The 21,307-nt window shown below is 50.8% G+C and overlaps 2 long non-coding RNA genes across 4 annotated transcripts; one reads left to right on the top strand and one right to left on the bottom strand.

Annotated features, from left to right (window-relative positions):
* Positions 1–4,115: 4,115 nt before the first annotated feature.
* On the top strand, positions 4,116–9,422 carry LOC138687991 (uncharacterized). Of its 2 annotated transcripts, none has more exons than XR_011327021.1 (2): positions 4,116–5,777; positions 6,896–9,422. It is a non-coding gene; the product is annotated as an uncharacterized lncRNA (long non-coding RNA). The 2 variants fall into 2 exon arrangements; XR_011327022.1 differs by having other exon boundaries at positions 4,116–5,810.
* A 4,481-nt stretch (positions 9,423–13,903) lies between these two features.
* LOC138688289 (uncharacterized) lies at positions 13,904–16,680 on the bottom strand. 2 transcript variants are annotated; one of them, XR_011327322.1, is made up of 5 exons: positions 15,990–16,680; positions 15,559–15,617; positions 15,019–15,173; positions 14,483–14,592; positions 13,904–14,363 (listed from the first exon to the last, which is right to left on the bottom strand). It is a non-coding gene; the product is annotated as an uncharacterized lncRNA (long non-coding RNA). The 2 variants fall into 2 exon arrangements; XR_011327323.1 differs by lacking the exon at positions 15,990–16,680 and having other exon boundaries at positions 15,559–15,845.
* Between the last annotated feature and the right edge of the window lie 4,627 nt (positions 16,681–21,307).

Below are 21,307 nucleotides of genomic sequence, written 5' to 3'. Positions count from 1 at the left end.
CTTTATTTCAGCTCCGGACCCGCGCCGTCCCAGCCCCGGCTCTGGGGATTTTATTCCAGCCCCGCTATGTGTATCTCAGCGCCAGCTCTCTGAGATTTCAGCCCCAGCCCTACAGTTGTTATTCCAGCTCCAGCTCTGCGACATCTCCGCTCCAGCCCCGCGCTCTCGATTTCAGCCGCAGCTCCAGGGCCTTCATTTCAGCTCCAGCCCCACGCTGTGTATGTCAGAGCCAGCCCTACAGTCTTTATTTCAGCCCCAGTCCTGCTACGTGTATTTTCGCTCCAGCCCCCACCCCCGTACAGGTTTTATGTCAGTCCCAGCTCTACAACCTTTATTCCGGCTCCAGCTCTGCATCCTTCCAGCTCCAAGCTGCTCCTCTTCTCACGGCAGCGCTGGGGCTGTTGACAAGGTTGTAATTCAATCACTGTCATCACTCAACTATCAGGAGGAGCTGTCATAACTGGCCCAAAATCGCCTCGACTGGTGTGTCCTGAATCAAGCGTTGGCCCCCCCAGCCCCATTTCACCCAGAGATTATCATCTCATTCAGTTTGGCCCGGTGCATGCCAGCGTCCGGCACTTTGGGGGCAAATATGACGGGACCCCCACCTCCGGCGAGGGTCCCACAGCCCCACCCCACTCCCCAACTCCCAGCTCCCCAAATCCCCCCCCCGGTGCCGGGGGGGGAGAGCTTGGGAACCAGGGGGGGCCCCTCCCGCGGGCAGGAACCAGCCCCCCGCCCGCCCCGCAAAGCTTCACTGTGCCGTGTTACACTTTATTACCTGTCAGTCACCATTAGACATAAGGTTTACAATAACACAACACACTATTTCCGACCCAGCCTTCCCGGCCCCCGGCAGCGCCGCCCCAGCGCCGCGCTCCACGGCCTCCGGCCCCGCCCCGCCAATCCCGTCCCGCCAATCCCGCACCGAGGCAGCGCCCGACCCCGCCAATCCCGCACCGACCGGCCGCGCCCCGACCAGCTCCGCTCTGCCCAATCCCAGCCGGTCTTTTCAATCCGGCCCCGCCCCGCCCGGCTCCGCTCCACCAATCCGAGCCCGCCGCTTCAATCCCTGTTGGGGCTCCGCAGCGAGCCCGCTCCCGGTCACTGTTCGATCTCCAGAGCCGGGAACCGCCGCAGCTCGCAGCGACCCCGCACCGCCGGGAGCTCTCCGAGGGGGCGCACGGGGACCGGGCTCCCTCCGCCTCCGGCCGGGCCGCGCCTCCCGGAGCGGCGGCGGCGGGATCGGGGCCTGCGGGGAACGGGGGCATCGGGGCCGGGGAGCCGGGGCCGGATGGAAAAGACGGGCTGGGATTGGGTGTAACGGAGCCGGGCGGGGCGGGGCCGGATTGAAAGGACGGGCTGGGATTGGACAGGGCGGAGTAAGGCTCTAAATTGAGTTAGAGAGGAGATAAGAGAGTGGGAACCGGCGCGGGAATTCTGTCCTGAAATTGGTTGGCATCTTCTGGATACTCAGGAACTTCAGGAGATAGGCTCGGTTGTCTCTTTGTGCCCCCCGGGGGTATCGTTTTACATCGCCTGATAGAATCTGACCTTACCTTAGATGCTATTTTGGTGTTGTGCGAGAGGTCTGCGAATGTGCGAGCGAGCGAGACGTGTTATTAACACGAAGCGAGTGCGGAATTTCAAGCTGCAGTTCCACCATCCTGCGAGGGATGTGGTCAGCAACGGACGAAGCGAATGGTGTGAAAGGCCCGAGAAACACAGACACGCCTGAGACGTACAGTAGTACGAAGCGAGCGTGGAGCAATAATCTGCGGTTCCATTTCTCGGCGACGAGAGTGGCCAGAGCCGAGCGAAGCGTGTGACAATAATAATGGGAAATAAGCTGGGGAAGGAACAAATAAAACGCAGCCCTCCTAGGATGTATTTTAGCACACTGGAAAGACATTGGGGGTCCCCCCAATGGGGAGGGACTGTGGATAAAAAGACCCTCATTAAATACTGCACACAGCGGTGGCCGCTGTATAAATTAGAGGATGGAGAGAAATGGCCACTGAATGGGACCCTAAATTATAATACCCTTTTACAACTCACCTTATTTTTAAGGAGAGAGGGCAAATGGGATGAAGTGGTCTGTGCAGATATGTTTTTCGTTCTCCGCGACCACCCTGAGGTGCAAAAGGAGTGCGCTATTAACTTAGCTCCCCATGACCCTTTCATGTTAACCCTGGGAAAGGATAACTGTAAAGTGGGAGTGGGTAGAATGAAGAAGGGTTGTTCGTCTTGTTCAATAGGATCAAGGTGCCTAAAGTATAAAGAGGACGAGGACAGAATGGAGGATTCTGTAACCCCTATAGGTGTGTGGGGAAGGGGACAACAAGAGCAAGAACAGGCATAGGGTCGCCACTTCCATTAGAAGAACCCAAAGCGGCCCCTTTGAGCCCTCCCCATTCACTCGAGATTGAAAGAGGGAGAAAGAAAGAACCCGATACTGAAAAATGAAGGCATAGCTTCAGACACCCTTCTAGTTCACCTCCTAAAACCAGAGCACGAGACCTTAAGTCTAGGACTGCAACATTACGAGACATTATGAGTAATTCAGCCACCTTTGAGAGAGGCTGCAGGACCAGCGGGTCCCATAAAACTCAAGGTACCCCTCTCTGTGGGATATTTAGATGCCTGGAAATTAGTAGCTAAAGGATATCAGGGTGATCTGGCAGGGGTAGCAAAACAATTTAAGGCATTTGTAAAAGCATCAGATGTAGATTGGGAGGATGTGGATTTGCTCTTGGACGCACTAGAAGATACAGAAAAAGGATTAGTCCTTAAAACTGCTAGAGATTACGGAAGAAACTAAATAAGGGATGAGGAGGATATAAACGACTACTTCCCACAGTCGAAACCTCGGTGGGATTATAATGATATAGACCATTACCAACTTTTGCGACAATATCGGGAATGGGTGGCATTCGGGTTGGAAAATGGGATACCGAAAACAGTAAACTGGGGTTCTTTATTTGCTATTAAACAAAACCCTATGGAAACCCCTTCTTAGTTCCTCGATCGACTTTGGGAAACAATGCAGAAATATACCACCTTGGATCTGTCTGGAGACCAAGGGAAGATGCAGCTAGTTTCCCTGTTCCTGGGGCAATCCCCAGATGATATCCGAAGAAAGCTCCAGAGACTGAAGGCTGAGGAACAGCATGATATAGAAAAGTTATTGGAAGAAGCTTGGCGCGTATTTTGAAATCGGAATGGGATTGAAAAATGGAAGCTAGGGAAACTCATTTCTACCGCTACTATAGTGGCCCTTAGAGAAGAAAGAGGGGGTGCGAAACCCTTTCCACCTCAAAAGAACTCACAGAATCCACGCTTCCAAACCAGGTTGGGCATTAACCAACGTGCAATATGCAAAAAGGAGGGACACTGGAAATGAGATTGCCCACAGAAAAGGAGAAATGGAAGGGCAATGGTTGCAGAACTATTAGAAGGTTAGGGGAAACCAGAGGATCAGTCCCCACGGGATCCTCTGCTTATGACGAAGCTGGGGAATGGGTCACATGGCATTGAATTTTTGGTGGGTACTGGAGCAACCTTTTCTGTGTTAAATATACAATTAGAAGAAATAGACACAGGACGATCTATAAATGTGGTCGGGGCAACAGGTCAACGACAGGAGGTGTCATTCATGAAGCCACTGTCCTTTAAATTGGGTAAATCCGTAGGGATGCATCAATTTCTGTACATGCCCCAAGCACCCAAATCTCTCATTGGGAGGGATTTATTAGAAAAACTACAAGTGGAAATTAAATTCACCCCTGAGGGAATACAGTTAAAAGTAAATGAGAAAGAACTAATTGAAATTTTGAGTTTAGCTTTACTTACAGATAAAGAATCAGAAGAGATCCCAGACGAAATTCTGAACCAGGTATATCCTAGAGTCTGGGCAGGTGGAACCCCCGGGACAGCAAAGACAGCGCAACTGGTAACAGTCAAATTAAAACCTGGAGTGCGGCCCGTACGAATTAAACAATACCCTCTCAAATTAGAGGATCGCAAGGGAATGAAAACATTGAAATTCGTGTTATTGATAGAGTGTGAATCAGAATATAACACTCCAATATTACCAATGCAAAAGCCCAACAAGACCTTAGAGCCATCAATAAAATAGTGGAAGATCTCCACCCTGTGGTGGCCAACCCATATACTCTATTAACCAGACAAAGAAGAATATGTGTGGTTTACTGTTTTAGGTTTGAAAGACGCCTTCTACTGCCTACCCTTAGACCCTGACAGCCAGAAACTGTTTGCCTTCAAGTGGGAGGATCCTGAAACAGGCAGAAAAATCACAATTAACCTGGACAGTGCTCCCACAAGGATTCAAGAACAGCCCTACCGTTTTGGGGAACCAATTGGCCAAAGATCTTGAAGGATGGACGGCTCCCCCAGGAGAATGGATTCTTCTACAGTATGTAGATGACCTGATGATAGCAACGACCACCAAGGACTCTTGTTTATCTTATCTTGGACAGTAAGCCTTTTAAACTTCTTGGGACTAAGTGGGTATAAGGTATTAAAACAAAAGGCGCAGATTTTGCAACAAGAAGTAACATATCTCCGGTATGAGATATCAGGGAGACAACACAAACTAGCGGCAGAAAGGAAAAAAGCCATCTATGGTACCCCCCTGCCACACTGCTAAGGAACTGAGAACTTTCCTGGGAATGACGGGCTGGTGTCGGCTGTGGATGGTTAATTATGGCATCTTAGTCAAACCCCTCTATCAGATGATAAAGGACAATCCAAAAACTCTGATGTGGACCAAGGAAGGTAAGCGGGCTTTTCAGACCTTGAAGGAAGAACTACTAAGGGCCCCAGCTCTGGGCCTGCCCGATGTCTCCAAGCTGTTCTTGCTTTTCTCACATGAGAGGCAGGGGATGGCTTTGGGAGTGCTGGCACAAAATGTCGGCCCCTATAGAAGAGCTGTGGCTTACTTCTCAAAACAGCTGGATGAAGTAAGTAATGGATGGCCAAGCTGTTTAAGCGCAGTATCGGCCATGGTTATCAACATTCAAGAAGCTCACAAATTTACCTTGGGTCAGAAAATGACTGTGTTCGTATCTACTTCATACAGTAGCCGCTGTACTGGAAAGGGAGCCAGTGGTTATCTCCCTCAAGGTTCCTCAAATACCAGGCCATCCTAGTAGAGCAGGATGATGTGGAGATCCTCAACACTAACCTAATCAATCCTGGAGCATTTCTGTCATCAGACCAGGAGGATTCAGAAACCCTCCACCATGACTGTCTGGAAGTGATTGAAAGCACATACTCCAGGAGGCCTGACTTGAAAGAAGAACCCCTCCCCGATGCCGAATCCTGGTATACAGATGGTAGCAGTTTTGTGAAGAATGGAGAACGTATGTCTGGATATGCAATAACCACTCTTGACTCTGTCATAGAATCAAAGCCATTACCTCCTGGGACTTCAGCTCAAAAAGCAGAAATTATCGCACTCATCAGAGCATTGCGGAAAGCTTGAGGAAAACAAATCAACATATGGACAGATTCTAAATGTGCCTTCGAGGTGGTGCATGCTCATGGGGCAATATGGAAAGAAAGAGGATTATTAACCTCCCAAGGCAAGCATATTAAATATTCTAAGGAGATCTTAGAGCTATTAGAGGCCATCAGACTACCCCAAGAGGTAGCCATAATGCACTGCAAAGGACACCAGAAAGGAGAAACAGAACAAGAAAGGGGAAACAGATTGGCTGATCAGGAGGCAAAAAGGGTGGCAGAACAAGGACAAGGTACGGTAACCATACAACCCCTCATTCCTGAAGGTTAGATCGAATTTAATTCTAGAGACTCATATTCTAAGAAAGACCAGGAACTGATTCAAGATTTGCATGCCACCTTAAGGGGTGAAAATTATGTAACCCCTCAAGGACAGATAGTAATACCTGAGAAGGCTTTACGACAGCTGGTAGTAAAGGAACATGAGAAAACGCATTGGGGAGGAGATGCCCTATGCACATATCTCTGGAAAGGGATAATAGGTAGAAACCTCTATACTGTGGTCAAAGAAGTTACTCAAAGGTGCGCTGTCTGCCTCCAAAATAATCCTCAGACAACTCATAAAGTAGAATTCGGGGCGATAGATAGAGGAAACTATCCTGGACAACAGAGGCAAATCAATTTTTCCGAACTCCCAAGGAAAGGCGGGTATCGGTACCTCTTGATCCTAACAGATACCTTCTCTGGATGGCCTGAAGCCTTCCCAATGAGGACCAATAAAGCCAGAGAAGTGATCAAAGTATTGCTTAATAAAATAACACCTACATTTGGGGTACCTGCTGGCATGTCCTCAGATAGAGGTTCCCATTTTGTAGCCAATGTGGTGCAAGGAGTGAGTAAGATGCTACAGATTAACTGGCACTTCACACTCCTTATAGGCTGCAAGCCAGTGGGCAAGTAGAAAAAATGAATCATTTACTTAAACAAAAAATCATTAAAATTGGACAGGAGGCCAATTTACAATAGCCTCAAGCATTACCTTTGGCTTTATTGAGAATCAGGGTAAAACCTAAAATTAAAGAGAAACTGAGTCCCTTTGAAATGTTGTATGGAAGACCCTGTGGGCTCACATGTGGGGGGAAGATATAAACCAACTGGGAGAGCATTATGATCAGAACTATATGATTGCATTATCTACACAACTGTCTCAGATTAATAGGTATGTAATAAGCACTCAGTCAAGGGGATTAGATGGCCCCTTACATGATATACAACCTGGAGACTATGTGTACATAAAAACAATTGTGGAAGACCCCTTCCAAAAGAAATGGAAAGGACCCTACCAAGTATTACTGGTTACATATACTGCTGTAAAGCTAAAAGGTGTAACTGCTTGGTTACACTATTCCAGAACTAAGAAGGCTCCAAAGCGTCAGGAGAATCCTTCACTTGAGCAGAAATGGACCTCCAAATGTACTGGACCAGCAAAGCTGCGATTTCGGAAATCATTAGCTTGATCTTCTACGTCACAGCTGGACAGACAGACAACTGCATCACCCATCAAGATCTAAATGATGTCCCTGACCCTGAAGACTGGACTAGGAATGGGTACTTGGGTAACGTAGGTCTGGATATCACAGATGAAATAAGTAAGGTATACACAGTTTTAAAAATTGATAGCCAAATTAGGAGAGACTGGGGAGATTCAGGATGAATCCAATCTTTTGTAATACAAGAAAACAGTTCGGTTAGTATGGCATGTAAGTTTAAAGTGAAGCAAAAGTACCAAATTGCTGTAATGATGGTTGGCATTTATGTATACAATTTGGAAGAGCCACAACAGTGTGTATACTCGGCAGTGTGTGTGTTTTATCAAGGTTACTGTCAGGCAGAGGTTCAACTTAATGCTAGTTCAATTATTTGGTGCATAGGAATTATACATGATGGAAGGAGATTGACAAAATCATACTGACAAGCGACTCTAATTTCAAATAGACGTGACCACCACATATATAATATGGAATCAAGCACTCTCCTCAATCCTCCCCCCCCCCTCTGATAGTTAAACATTCAAGAGAAGAGGAGGATGAGATCCCTTGTCACAGAGGGGAATGTGTGAATGCTCCTGATGGACGGTGTACACCTGGAAACCAACCTGACGACATATCAATAAGGAGCTCAGATAGATGGGAAGAACTAACTTGGTTAGACTTAACTAACACTACTTCAAATTTCACGGGCCTTACGGATTGTTATGCAGAAGGGATAAATCAAACTGAGATAGAAATTACCTGTAAGAACAATTTGTCCTATTTGCTTGTAAATGATGGAAGGAGTATCATGGTGATTGTAAAATGTACAAGGCTGAATTGTAAATATAGCAGACAACTTAACCGCTCATTACAAGTCATATGCATAAGGAATAACACTGTATTTGATTATTGGGTAGTAGTACAAATGTTATCTACCACCCCAAAACCAACCACTACAGTAACTGCACCCAGTCCAACCACCATCCCTCTGTTTGAACCAGCTAACTGCGCTATAAAATACCACAACCTCTCATTCGCAGGTCCTTATGAGGTGAGAGAATCCAATGAGCAGAAATTATTTCTGGATCCCACATATTCTTTAAAGAAGGTACAGGTGAAAGTGCAAGCTGATATATATCTCAGATAAAATCAGAATGCTTACCTTTCATCTCACAAAGTCTTAAAGGATGGAAAGCATGGTTACATTCCATAGCTCACCACTCAAGGAAACGGAGAGATTTAACAGGATGGTTTGGGCCTGGGTTAGGAGTTTTAAACTCCACTGGTCAAGAGGTACTGATTAATAAATTAAGTACAGTTACCTCTGATTTGGGAAAGCTTGAGGTACCATTAAGGTCATCCCTAATTACTCTAGCTGAATCTCAGCAATTAACTGCTGACCTCATCTCCTTACTATCCAACCATACTAACAAGGATTTCCAAGCAGTAGCAACTTCCGTAGAAGGACCACAAGGAAATGTCTGTATTGCCATTCAATGTGTACAGACCCAGCTTTGGATACAATCTGTGGTTTCTGATATAATCAGGGAAGGGATGTCAGGAAACTTACCACATGAAATTAGAGAAATTATCGCCAAGAATGATACTACCACCTCATTGGAATTAAAACGTCAGGCTTGGTGGCAACTAGTTAATTTCACCTATGATGAGACGAAGGAACAAACTGAAGCCTGTGTATTCACAATTCAAAAGGCAGAGGTGTGGGATATTTTCCCTATTTTAGCATTAGGGGCAATCCATCAAGATGTAGTAGTCAGACCAATAGGACACAATGTTTGGGCAAAATATAGCAATAATACAGGGAAACAGCAGAGTATTAGTACTGAAGCCTGCATCCCTGAGGAACAACTAGGATATCTTTATGAAAATGCGGTAATTGAAAATGAAGATCTGTGCTTAGAGACAGAGGACAGTACATGTACTTTTGGGATGCTTCCCTCGGGACATGCTTAATCACAGGTATATTATGTAGGGAAAAGATGTGCCTGTATAAGGACTAGTTGTGCTAATGTTAGTATTGATACTTGTGAAGAAGAAACAAATGGAACTAACTTTTGTGTTTGTAATTTTACCAAAATACGAGGTTGTGATTTTAACTATGCTGTTCCTATAACCACCTCTCAGTTGATCTCTGACAGTTAGATGCTGTACAAGGATGTACCTAAACTACAGATCGGAATGGACATTAATGTCCTTAAGAAAATGCTTTCCCACCCAGACATTGAACCACTGTTAAAGAAGGTGAAAGAAACTTCTAATCGAACATTATGGCAAGTCCAGCACGATACTCTGGAAATAAAGAACATCATCACAACCATCGAAAAAACTGGGGAATACCACTGGTGGGACATTTTTCTAAGCACATCATTAAAATCTCTGACTGCTGCACAGTTTTTCAGCTTCCTAGTGCATCCCGTGCTAATGCTGATCCTTGTAGCCCTACTGTTGACTATTCTCAACCTTTGGATGTGGTGGAAAATACGGACTGTTGCTCAACAAGTACATGTATTATGGACTGCAAACGAGGTTTTGCAAAAGAATTTGCAGCAGCTTAAAGAAAAGGGGGGGGATTGAATTAAGGGATGGCGTTGAGTATGGCTTGAAGGTTTGCTTGACATAACTAGGCCAGTCTTCGCATAAGTGTGAGTGTTAAAGAATTCTCAGTCATGGGTTTCTCTAGCTTTGCTTTATTAACAACTCAGAGTTGGGCCACCACTGCAGTGAATGGCAACCTTCCAAAAATTTCTGTCTTACATACCTTTTTACCACCCGTTATCCCAGTCCAAAGTCTTTGTAATGTTCCAGTGGATCTCGGTTCCCATGTCGTTACTATTCGTCATTGTCTTATCTCATCAATTCTTCTTTTGTTCTGTCCGGTCATCATCCTGTGGGTTTCAAAGTCCATCTTGGGTCAGTCATCTTCTCATCCCCTTTACTTTGAAGTCTCGTACCTACACAATCCTGAAAAAACCTCTCTGGTTGTTCCATTAACTATTTCCCATTTATCTTTGCAAGTTCTACATATTTTAATCACTGCCTAGCTACGCACCTGTATCTTGCTGATTTTTCATCTTTTGTTTGATCTGTCTACTGATTAGCTTGACTGGGTTTTAGTCCAGTACTGGATTGGGGCTATACAGGGGGGCAGGCTGCAAACGCTGTTCATGGCCTGTTGAGCAGCTCTGTTGCCGTTAATAACCTTAACCCATTCTATATTAATATCTAACAGTCTTATCCTAAATTTTCTGAAATCTTCTACAATGAGTTAGCAAATACTGTGAGTTCTTGGGGTTTGGTTTGGGGTTTTTTTGTTTGTTTTTTTTTTTTTTTTTTTTTTTAAGATGTTTTAGCTTGGCTAACCATAAACAGGGTCCTACCCCTCTGCAGGGATATGATATGCTGCCTTTAGGCACGTATGCCTTGCTATCTAGGAAACCGTAAAACTAGTCACAATAGACAAAATAGAGCACTAAAGTTTTGTAACTACAAACTGCTTGTTTATCGGGGATTAACCACAAAATGTATGGAATGTTTGATAAAAATGCTATATAAGTTTGACTGAAATTTTACCTGGACGGAGGTGCGTTCTGTAGGGTGCAGACCCTACGCTCTCCCCACCAGTGAAAATAAAGGTGCTTTGGCTTACAGTCCCTCTGCGAGCCGATTCCTTTGAATCAGGGGGAGCAGCTGGGCAGGGGAGTGGGGAACCACCACCGAATGACCCCCCCACCTCCCCGGGGAAGCTTGGTTCTTGCTGAGAGCGGCACGGCAGGCAGACAGCAGCCCGCAGCAGGATCCAGCTTCCCCCTCTGGTCCCCAAGGTTTAGGGGAGGCAGAAGCTGCTCCATGGCCTTGTCTCCCTCCAGGGAGCGCCTGCTGAGGAGGAGGAAGAGGAGGAAGAGCATGAGGAGGGGTTTGCTCCTGCAGGAGAGCTGATGGAAGCACCCTGCCCTCGTTTCACCTCCTCAGCATCTTTCCGCAAGGAGGGGGACAGCCACGTTAAAGTTGATGCCAAAGTTCAGGGCTGGGGGGATGGAGGAGGAGGAGGAGGAAGGAGCCCAGAGCCTGCAGCATCATGACGGCTTTCTCACCCAGCAGCAAGGTGATACAGCGGTGGCATCTGAAGTACTGGCACCCAACAAAACCCAGTAGGTCTTGGGCCATGGCAGGGACCGGGTGAGGGGGATGCTGCAGGTGGGAGCTCGGGGATGCTGCGGGGTTCCAGGGCATCGGGCAGGGACCCGGTGGCTGCTGCAGAGCAAGGCAGCTGCCAGCCCCCGGCCATTCACCCCAGCAACCTCAAACTGCCAAACCACCCCATCGTGTCATTTCTAGATGGACCAGGGTATTCTTTTTTTTTTTCCCCCTGCCTCGTTCTTCATCGGTACAGTTTGTTTTTATCCAGGCTGACTCGCACACTCGCTTAGCCCATTTGTTGGCGTGCAAACCAGCGCGGGCAGGATGCAGGAACAACCGCAAAACCGCAGATGAAAGGCAAAGAGTAAATTTATTTTCATTACCTTGCCAACCAGGGGATCCCCGGAGCAGCGCCCAGGCAGAGGCACGCAAGTGAGGACGCAGGCATCGCGGAGCTCGGTCCATGCTGAAGGATCGCCAAACCTGATGTTTTCACCTGTAATTCAGGAATTCGTAGAGACGTAGTTTACCACCATGCCTTGATCTTTCCCACAGCAGGGCAGGAATCTCAAGCATGTTCGATAGGTGCCTCTGAGTCTATCGCAGGCTGATGTTATCTGAACACAGATGTTCCACTTGTCAAATGCACAGGACAAAACGATTAGTATGATACATGTGGTTTTTTACATCCCAGCTGCAAGTCCCTTGAGCACATTCACAATCATCCATTATTTTCCCACCATTGGGATTGCCCCTGTTTTGGCACTTTCACGGCTGCAGGTCAGGTGGTTCCCGCCTGTGCCTTTGGGTAAGAGTCACTTCTAGAAAACCAGCCTTTAAAGAGACTTCTATAGAATCGCTTCCTTTTTTTCTCCTCTTAAGTACAGCAGAAGCCAGCTGGTCAGGCTTTGGGTTACTCTTATTACTCTTCACTCACGCACGGGGGGTAGGTGACATCCAAGTGAGGAGGTGAGTCAGTTCCGAGGAAGTTTTCGGCTCTTGCTTTGCAAAGCCAGCCCTACAGATTTGAATTAACACGCAGCAGTGGTGGCAGCTTCTTTGTGCCTTCCAGCACCTCAGCTCTGATTTTCTCAAGGTTTGGGGATGTAGCAGGTTTTTCCCCGCCCTGAGGAATTTGCTGCTTGTGGGTCATTTCCAGGCAGGAGCTGGCAGGGGAGGGTGGGAGCTGAGGAGCGCTAAGTGCGTTCCTGTTAAAGAATTTTTAGTCATGGGTTTCTCTAGGTTTGCTAGTTGGGCCACCACCACAGTGAATGGCAACCTTCCAAAAATTTCTTAGTCTTATATACCTTTTTACCACCCGTTATCCCAGTCCAAAGTCTTTATAACGTTCCAGTGGATCTCGGTTCCCATGTCATTATCATTCATCATCATCTTATCTCATCAATTCTAGTGTCCCAGTTCTTCTGAAGTTAGAGGTCGTAGGCAGAAGGTCTCCGGTCACCACAATCACTTATCTTCTTACACATCAAAGATGACCTTTGAATTTCTGAAAAATCACTCAGGCTATTCTATTAATTTATCTTGCTCTAAAGTTAATCACTTACTCTTATGTCTTAGGTCTAAGATGTATGATCCTTCTTCTGTTGATTCAGCTTGACTGGGTTTTAAGCCAGCCACAGTGGGGGCTACACACAGGACAAATGAGCAGCTTATGCATATTGTTTTATAAGCACCTGCATTCTATTAATCACATCTAAAGCAATCTCTAATCATTAGTTATATGTCTAATATGAATAGTCTTAGAAACAATGAGGCTTAAGCATTGTTCCCTTTAAAGTTCCTTGTTTTGCAGAGCACAGGGAAGGGTTAGTTTTAGCTCCTCTCCCCCTTTGAAAGGAGCGGGGGAGCTCAGCACATCCCAGCCAGCAGCATCCAGGCTCCCTACTCCTATGGGACCAGCCCTCATGGGGTGCAAGCAGGGACAAGCACCCTCAGAGCAGGATGGGGTGAGCCCTGCCCCTTGCCTGGGCTGCAGAGAGGCTTTCCCCACCTGCTTTGGAGGGCCACAGGACTGGATGACCTTTGATTAGAGAGTAAAAAAAAAAAAAAAGCAACTGAAATCCCTTTTTTGAAGCAAGCATCTGTATGCAGAGCCTGCTTTCTGCCTCTGCACAGAGCACAGTCCCACACATTGAGGAAAAGCATGCAGCAGAGAGGGAAAAAACAAGCTTTTGGGTGGGGAAAAAAAAAGCTTTGCCTGGTAGTTAAATAGGCAGCAATAACAGCCCCCATCATAGGGTGCTGTGCCTGTTGGGGTGAAGGGGAGTGCTCAGTGCAGAACAGGAAGGGCTGCTTTCCCTAGGGAGCAGCCCAGCACTCAACACCCCCCACCCCCTTTTAAACAAACTAACCATACTGAGCAGTTAATCAAGAGCTGGAGAGGACCAAGCTCAGCTTATCAATACCAGATAGACCAGCAGCACACAGCTTGAGGTGCTCAAAGCCAGGTTTGGCCAGGAAGAGCATGCAGCTCTTAAGCAAGCCTGGGTGTAAAGTATAAGCCACACAGTGTCTGGCAGCTGCCCATTACAGCTCCTAGCCCAGGGCAGGGCTGCCCTCCCAGGCGGGAGGAGCAGCAACAGAGACCATTCACAGCTAGGTTTGACATTCTATAAACAGTTTATTAAAGTTCAACGTACAAAGTTATTCCTTTATACACCTGAGCCTGCATCCTTCTCAGGGAGGGTTTGGCAGCTGCATCCTGATGAGCATCATCTGAACATCTCTCCCTCCACAACCCCTCTTCAGGCTCCCCCCCAATCAGCTGCATCTTCTCATCAGGCAGCACTGTTTTGCAAGCTTGTTTGAGCATCCTCAGGGCCCTGCGGGTGAGAGGAGGACAAGTCACCGTGCCCACCTCCAGCAAGGGCAGGGAGTGAAGTCTCCTTCCCTCCAGCCCCCCAGGGGTTTCTCCAACTCCTGGCATTGCCCAGGACCATCACCAAGTACAACAGTGACCTATGACCTGCAGGAACGCCAGCTGTGCTTCAAAGCTCCAGCTCCAAGGCACAGAAACTAATTCCAGGGAGCGTAAAGACCACTTGCCTGTTCAGAGGGTGACCAGATCCCTCGGTTATCCATTTCCAGGGTTTGGGTCCTCGCTTCAGAGTAGCTTCTGTCCCAGAGGACTGCCATATCCCACCAGCTGAACATCCTGGTCCTCAGACACTAAGGAGGAGAGCATGGAAGCTGCAGCCATGCCTGGCCCCATGCTGGTCCTCTGCTCTGTGCTCCCCTCGCACAGGGACCAGGACTGCTTTGCCCCAGCAGACAGACATCACCCTTACCACCAGCACGATGATCAGAGCAGTAATGATGCAGAGGCCGCACACGATGATGATGGCCACACCATACTCAGGAAAGCCTGGCTGGGGCAGGGGAGGCTGCAGAGTGTCCTCTGGAGCAGAGGACAGCAGTTAGGACAGCTTGCAGGACACAGGGGCTCTACCTCGCAAGGCAGCAGCCACCCACTCTCCTTTAGGAGACCAGAGGTAATATATAGGATGCCAATATACATCCATTTGACACCCTCCATGCTCTTTCCAGGTAACCCTTCCCTCCTGTCCTATGCCAGCCTGCAGCAGATGGGTCTGTCTCCATCCCCCCCCAAGGCTGCGCAGAGGGATAGGGCATGGTTGTTCCTAGAATTGTACTTCCAGATCAACCATTGCAAGCTGCTCACCTTACCAGGCAAGACATCTCACCCTCTCTTTGCACAAGGGATCCAGATCTAGTTGGTTGTGGGTCTACTCTGTTCACACTGCAGGCATGGAGCCACAAGCTGATGAAACCTGTATACCCATACCCCAAATGGGAAGCTTACCTCCCACAGCAAGAGAGTATGGGTCCACCTGGAAGACTGAACCAGCCAAAGTCTTGTTTGGCCCAATTGAGAGCACAAGTGCCTCCAAAACTTCCAGGCTGGTTGGAGCAGGGTGCTGGAAGACCACATCCCCATGGCAGATCAAGGAGCCAGGCCTGTGGATGAAGTTGGGAAGAGCTCCAGCAGCTGCCAGTCCTACCGTGACCCTGCAGCCATATGCTGGGCTGTGGCCATGGGCACAGCCAGACTCCCAGCTGGTTTTGCTCAGAGGGGCCCCAGGAGGATGTCTCTGCACCCAGGGAAGCATTGGTTTTGCATCTGCTCTTTGGGATGGAAGGGCCATCCCTGGGGGTCCAGCAAGTCACTCCTGAGACAGTAGGTAGATGCTTGACCTCAGCTGCCTGTTGCAAACCCTTCTGTGGCTGAGATGATACACCCAACAGCCATGACCTGTTGGTTGATGGTCATAGGGAGACCTCCCTGGCTCTGTACCTCCCTGCCCCTCCCTTCTGCCCCAGCAGACCCTCTGCTCCCACTCACAGGAATCCTCTTATCACCACTTGCAGGAAGCTCCTGTGGTCCCTCACGGCTCTCGCCACCTGGAAGAGAAGTTTTGCTCAGCTCCCCACCAGCCTTTGGGGCTTTTCACCCAGCCAGACCACCATTTCCACAGCCATGATGGAACTGGGACAGCCACTACCTCAGGGACACAGGGCAGCTGTGATTCTGCAGCACCTCCAGGTCCCTGGCTGCATCGTGGTGGCCTGAACCACTGAAGCACCATCAGCAGAGAGAAAACATTCTGCCGCTAAAGCCTCAGTGCCTGCCTCCAGCAGGTAATCAGCCACAGCACTGGAGTTGAAGGTCTGGTTTGGACAGCATAAAGCAGTCCCTTGTCCTCCAGTGGTCCTCAGCCTCCTTTGCTCAGCACCCTGGGAGGACCCTGGCCCCCTCCCACCAGCCATGCCTACCACATCCTCAAGGTCTCTGGTGAGCTCCTGGTGCTCTATAGCATGTGGATCCAGAAGGTCCTCACTGAAGCGTCTGTTGGTGATGAGGAAGGAGACCGGGTAAACCTGTAGGTGAAGCCTGGCTCCTGAAGAGGCAAGACATGAGTGCTAGGTGAGCAGAGCTGGCAGCGAGCCCTACCACACACAGGGACTGTCCTTACCCTCCACTGAGAGGGAGGTCAGGTCCACGGAGCAGGTTGCCAGAGCTGTCAAGGCCTGCAGAACCTCTGCAACGTCAGCATGGATGACTGTGTCAAGGTGGAGGTCTCCAGCAATCTCCAGGTCCCCACTGAGGTTTCTAAGGGGAGAGAAGGGCTCTAAGCAAGGTGGGAGAGCTGAGACCAGGCTCACCAAGCACACTCTTGCTGGTCTTTTTTTTTTTCAGCAGCTCATGACTGCTCAGCCCAGGGAATGTGCTCAGTTGCAGTATTTGCCACCAGCTGCACACCACCCTTCCAGGTTTCCTAGCACAGCACAACTCAGCCTTTCCACCTTCGCAGCTGCAGAACACGCCAGAGGTAGCAAAGGTAACTTAACAAAGAGCTTTGGAGAAGGGTAGTTGTGTCCCATACCTGAGCTGGGTAACAGTGAAGTTCCTCACACTGTAGAGGGCATTGAGAGACCAAGTCACCTAGATGAAGAGGAGACAACAGCTCACACCCTGCCCCTGCTTTAGGGCCCATTATCCCACTTGGCAGGCAGTGCAGTAGCCAGCACCTGTTTTCGCAGCATCATCCTTTAGAAGAGCCACCAAGGCTTGCTATACCTTGCTGATCAGCCTCTCCAGGGAGTTTATCCTGCTGCTCCCAAACTGGAGGGCAGTGAGAGAGATGGACAGCTTCTCTGGCTCCAGGTTCTCCAGGTTGAAGCCTAAAAGGATTCAGAAGGCAGTTATGCCCATACCTGTTCCTCCACCTTCCCCGGGAGATATCAGTCAGCCTTGAGTTCATCCTCTGCCACACATTGAAAGCAGAAGCCAGCAGGGCAGCTGAGGGAAGGGCTTGGTATCTACCACCTCCCAGGACAGGAGAAGCAGGTCAAGGAGGGGAAGACAGAGACTTTAGCAGAAGCATGGGACCACACAGGTCCAACTGCTGCAGACATGGTGTCCAGCATCCTTCACGCTAAAGGGTTTTGCGTGGGTCAGGAGAAGGAATGCTAAGTGAAGGTGAAGGCTGAAATCCAAGCTGGGGAGGTCTTGGCTTTGATAGAGGTATAGGGAGGACACTTGACAGCAGCAGCTCTGCTGTGGGAAGATCTCCACAGCTTACCACTGGACTGGACAGATTGTGGCTCCAGTTGCCAGCTGAAGATGCTCCTTCCCTTGCTCGCCTCCGTGACGACCGTCCGGATGAGGTGGGAGTTGGTGGGAGCAGGAGCATCTCCCCTGAACAGAGCTTCCCCTCGCACAACCACCGAGCCATTCCTGGGAAGGAGATGAGATGATGGGCAGCCCACCTCCCCTTTGGTAGAAGCTTTAGAGCCCCATCATCCTCACATTAACACCTCACCTGAAGAGAGGTCTCAGGTGGCTTTATCTGGAGCTTCAGACACTTTCAACCAAGGATTCCTTGGGATGATGACCCTGGGGAGGGAGCATAGGCCCTCACAAGACCCATCTGGAGCATTTTGCTGGGCAAACCCTTCCCTCCAAGCCAAACACACCCCTCTACATCTGTTGCCCCAGGGCAGAGCTGCATACTCACATAAACTCAAGGACATTTGCCTGCAGGAAGGTCTCATAGGTGGACAGCATTTGGTTTAGCTGGAAGAAAGAAGCACCTGTTAATTGAGAAGCTTTGTACCAGGAGGCATGCAATAAATACAGAGGGAAGGCAGCATAATCTGCCCAGGGTACACCAGGTCTCTGGGGATGGTCATGGCTGAACTGGCATACCCAGGGCTCCCATCAGCCTGGAACCAGCACCCGGGAGGGAATACCCTGACACCAACATGGTGTGCAATGGCCCTGTTAGCTGCTGGAGGTGAGGGGAGTCCAGTCCCGCCTCAAACCATGCATCCCAGTCCAGCTCTGCCAGAGCCATGCTGGGGATTTGCTTGTCTCCACCATGCCTAGGTAGGTGATAGACCAAGCCAGGGCTGATGCAGCCCACAGGGTCCTCACCCCAGCAGGGCTTGCTGCAGTAGCTTCTCAGCTGCAACCCCTACACCCGGAAGTACCAGTATCTCCACCAACCAGCTCCTGCGCTCACCATCAGCCTCACTTCTTCCTCCAGCTCCCTGTAGGTCTCCGAAGCCCTGCTGCTCAGAGCCTCGGCGTAAGCGATGCCCAAGAGCCGGAACCGCAAAGGCAGCACATGCACAGGCAGAGGCTGTGCAGGAGAGGGGAGCCCGGGGGGGTGGGATGCAGGGATGCAGGGATGCTTCGCCCCTGGGGACCCAGGTTTGCCCATTGTCATCCACTCAGCTGGGGTGAAGGTCTCTCTGGCAGCTGTAGGGAGATGCTGGGAGGTGACAGAGTGACCGGATACAGACTGAACATCAAGGGTCACTCCTGATGGTGCAGCCAGGGTCTGAGAGCTGGGCAGGGAGCCAGCTGCATGCACAGATCCGGTGGAAGTCAGCAGGTAGGATGGAGATGGCGAGGTTGTGGTGCCGGTGTGGTGCACAGCCTCAGAGCAATGCCCCAGAGCAGGGTTCTTGGAGCTGGGAAGAGTCACAGAGCCTGGGCTGGCATGGGTGGGCCCTGGAGGTCCTGCTGGAGCAGCAGTGGCTCCTACCGATGCTGTCCAGGGCTCACTGTGCCCGGCTTCTTCTGCCACAGCCACCGGTCCAGGCAGCACAGTCATCTCTGCCACCTTCATGGCCTGGCATTGGCTTGCAGTGGGTCCATCCTCAGATGCTGTCGAGAGGGAGGGATCCAGATGCAGAGATGGCCTCTGGGTACGTGACCCCAGGGAGAAGCCACGTGTCACACCTGCAGCTCTTGGAGAAGGGGAAGCCACCATAACATCTCCATCCTCATAGGAGGCTTTGGTCACTCCAGGTTCCAGGACAGTATCAGAGGCTGCTGAGCTCAGCCCCATCACAGGGGGACCTCCAGCACTGGGGGCCCTGGTCTGAGCAGGGGAAGGGTGGGCTTCAGTGGATGTCAGCAGAGTCTGCCTTGCAGGGGGGGAAGACCAATCACTTGGTTTCCCTGATGTGACAGCAGGTCCCCCAGACTCTGCTGTAGGAAGGAAGGGAGCCAGCACCTGTGGGTGGTTGACATCTTGAGCCAATGCAGCACTGGGAAGTGATGCCAAGACAGTGGTCAGAAGTCCAGACCCATTTTCTGGGACCTTGGCCAAGACGGTGTCTGCCAGCAGAGCAGCTTTGCCATGCGGGAAGGTGCCAGCAGGCCGTGTGTCCCAGAGCATCTCGGGTGTCACAACAGAGGTTACCCACGCAGCACCAGTATGCATTTCAGTCGAGCTGGATGTCCTTTCTGTTGGCAGGGCTGAGGGCAGCCCTGGAAGGGGCACCAGGTGAGGAACAGCAGTGCAGTCCTCACCCATACCAAGGTCAGGCAGGCCAGGGCTTGGTCTCTCCGCTTTCTTCTGCCCATCACAGCTCCTCATTGTGGCTCTGGCAACTAAAGCTCCATGCTGGACATCAGAGAAGCCACTGGCTGCAGACTCATCAGATGCAGGCATGCTGCTGGGAGCCTGCGCTGCTGTCACAACTCTGGCCCGAAAAGGCAAATTCCTGGCTGTGGCCACAGCAGGAGGCTTAGAGCTTGAAGCCAGGCTGAGATCTGCTCTGTGGGTCGAATAGTCAGGGGATGCCCCAAGGGCCAGCGTTTGGTCACCTCCAGGCTGGTCGGCTCTGCTGTGGCTCTGCGACAGAGTGCCTGTCAGCACCCACGCTGACCCTGCACGTGCTGGGGCATCAGATGGGCCGTGAGCCCCCCCAGCAGCCCCCTCAGGTGAAACCAGCTGGGTGGGCACCACCCCCAGCAACACAGTCCCTGCAGACCCCCGGGGCTCTGCCATGCCCGCTGGCTGCCCGAGGCCACGGGCTGAGGTCACGGCAGGCACTGGCGTTGCATCACGTGAGCCTGGTCCCATGCCACGGGGGCTTCCTAGAGCAAGGTGATGCTGGAAGACAGGACCGGGGTCACCCATGGTCTGGAGGAGCGGAGCTGAGGTAGCAGGCACCCCTGTGCCAAGCCACCGCGCAGGGGATGGCGTCACAGCCGCTCTTGCGCCCAACCTGAGCCCTTTCACATCCCTGGATCCATGCTGCCGCTCTGGTGAGGTCCGAGCCATCGAGGGAGAGGCAGCGGTTGCTGTTGGCCTCCCCAGACTCCATCCCTCAGCATCCATACTGCGGGTCACATCTCCTTTCACCCCCAGGAAGCAACCTGGGGTACCCGCAGAGTCCATCAGCACACTCCCACGCTGCCGCATGGCCGGTTCATTGAGCAGGTCCCCACGTGTGGCCACCAGATCATCACCCATCCCTCGCCGGGAGGCTGGCGAGCCTGGCCGAGCACGGGAAGGAGGCAGGGAGCCCAGGGGGGGCTGGGGCAGAGCAGCCAGAGACCCCAGGCTGTATGGGAGAGCAGTGGCAGACAGGCAGACAGCCAGCACCAGGAAGGCTTTGCACCACAGGCCGCTGGCAGTGGCAGCCACACAGGCGGTAGAACTCAGGGCCGTGGCCACGGCCCCTTCCCTCTCACCACAGAACATCATTTTCAGCGGTAGGGCACCAACGTCCCTGGGGTCCGGGGGTCCTGCCCCTCGGCTCTGCCTGGGAGAGGCCATAGGGGGAGCCTAGCTGCGGAGAGATACAGCAGGAGCTTTAGGCTGGGTCCCTCCAAGCTTTAACCCCCGCCCCCAGCCCAGTGACAGTGGCTGGCCCACCCCCAGAGCATCCTACGCACCAGAGCCAAGGACAGAAAGCCCCTTATCAAAACATCTCCCTGGTCTCCAGCAGCACTGAGCAGCTGCTCCGGCTCAGGGAAGTTTGTGCCAAGCCTCAGCATCCCTCAGGCGAAGCCAGGGAGGCTCCCAGTGCAAAGCAGGGCTGTAACCAGCCTCAGACATCACACCAAGTCTCCACCTCACCCCAGGCAACCTCACCAGGGACAGCAAGGCTTTCCAACCCACCAGCACCCCTTACCTGATAGCAGCCACAGAAAGCATGAAGCTGCTCCCCAGTCCTGTGCTTTTATCTCATTTCCCAGCAGGTGGGGGGTGTCTCCATTCCAGCTGCTCCCAATTAACACACAATCTCATTTGCACTCCTCCAGGTGAAGCTCTTTCCTGGCTGGA

The sequence above is a fragment of the Haliaeetus albicilla genome, chromosome 12 (genome assembly GCF_947461875.1).
Source record: "Haliaeetus albicilla chromosome 12, bHalAlb1.1, whole genome shotgun sequence".
In the NCBI taxonomy this organism is placed as follows: Eukaryota; Metazoa; Chordata; class Aves; order Accipitriformes; family Accipitridae; genus Haliaeetus; species Haliaeetus albicilla.
This window is presented reverse-complemented; position numbering and strand designations above follow the sequence as displayed.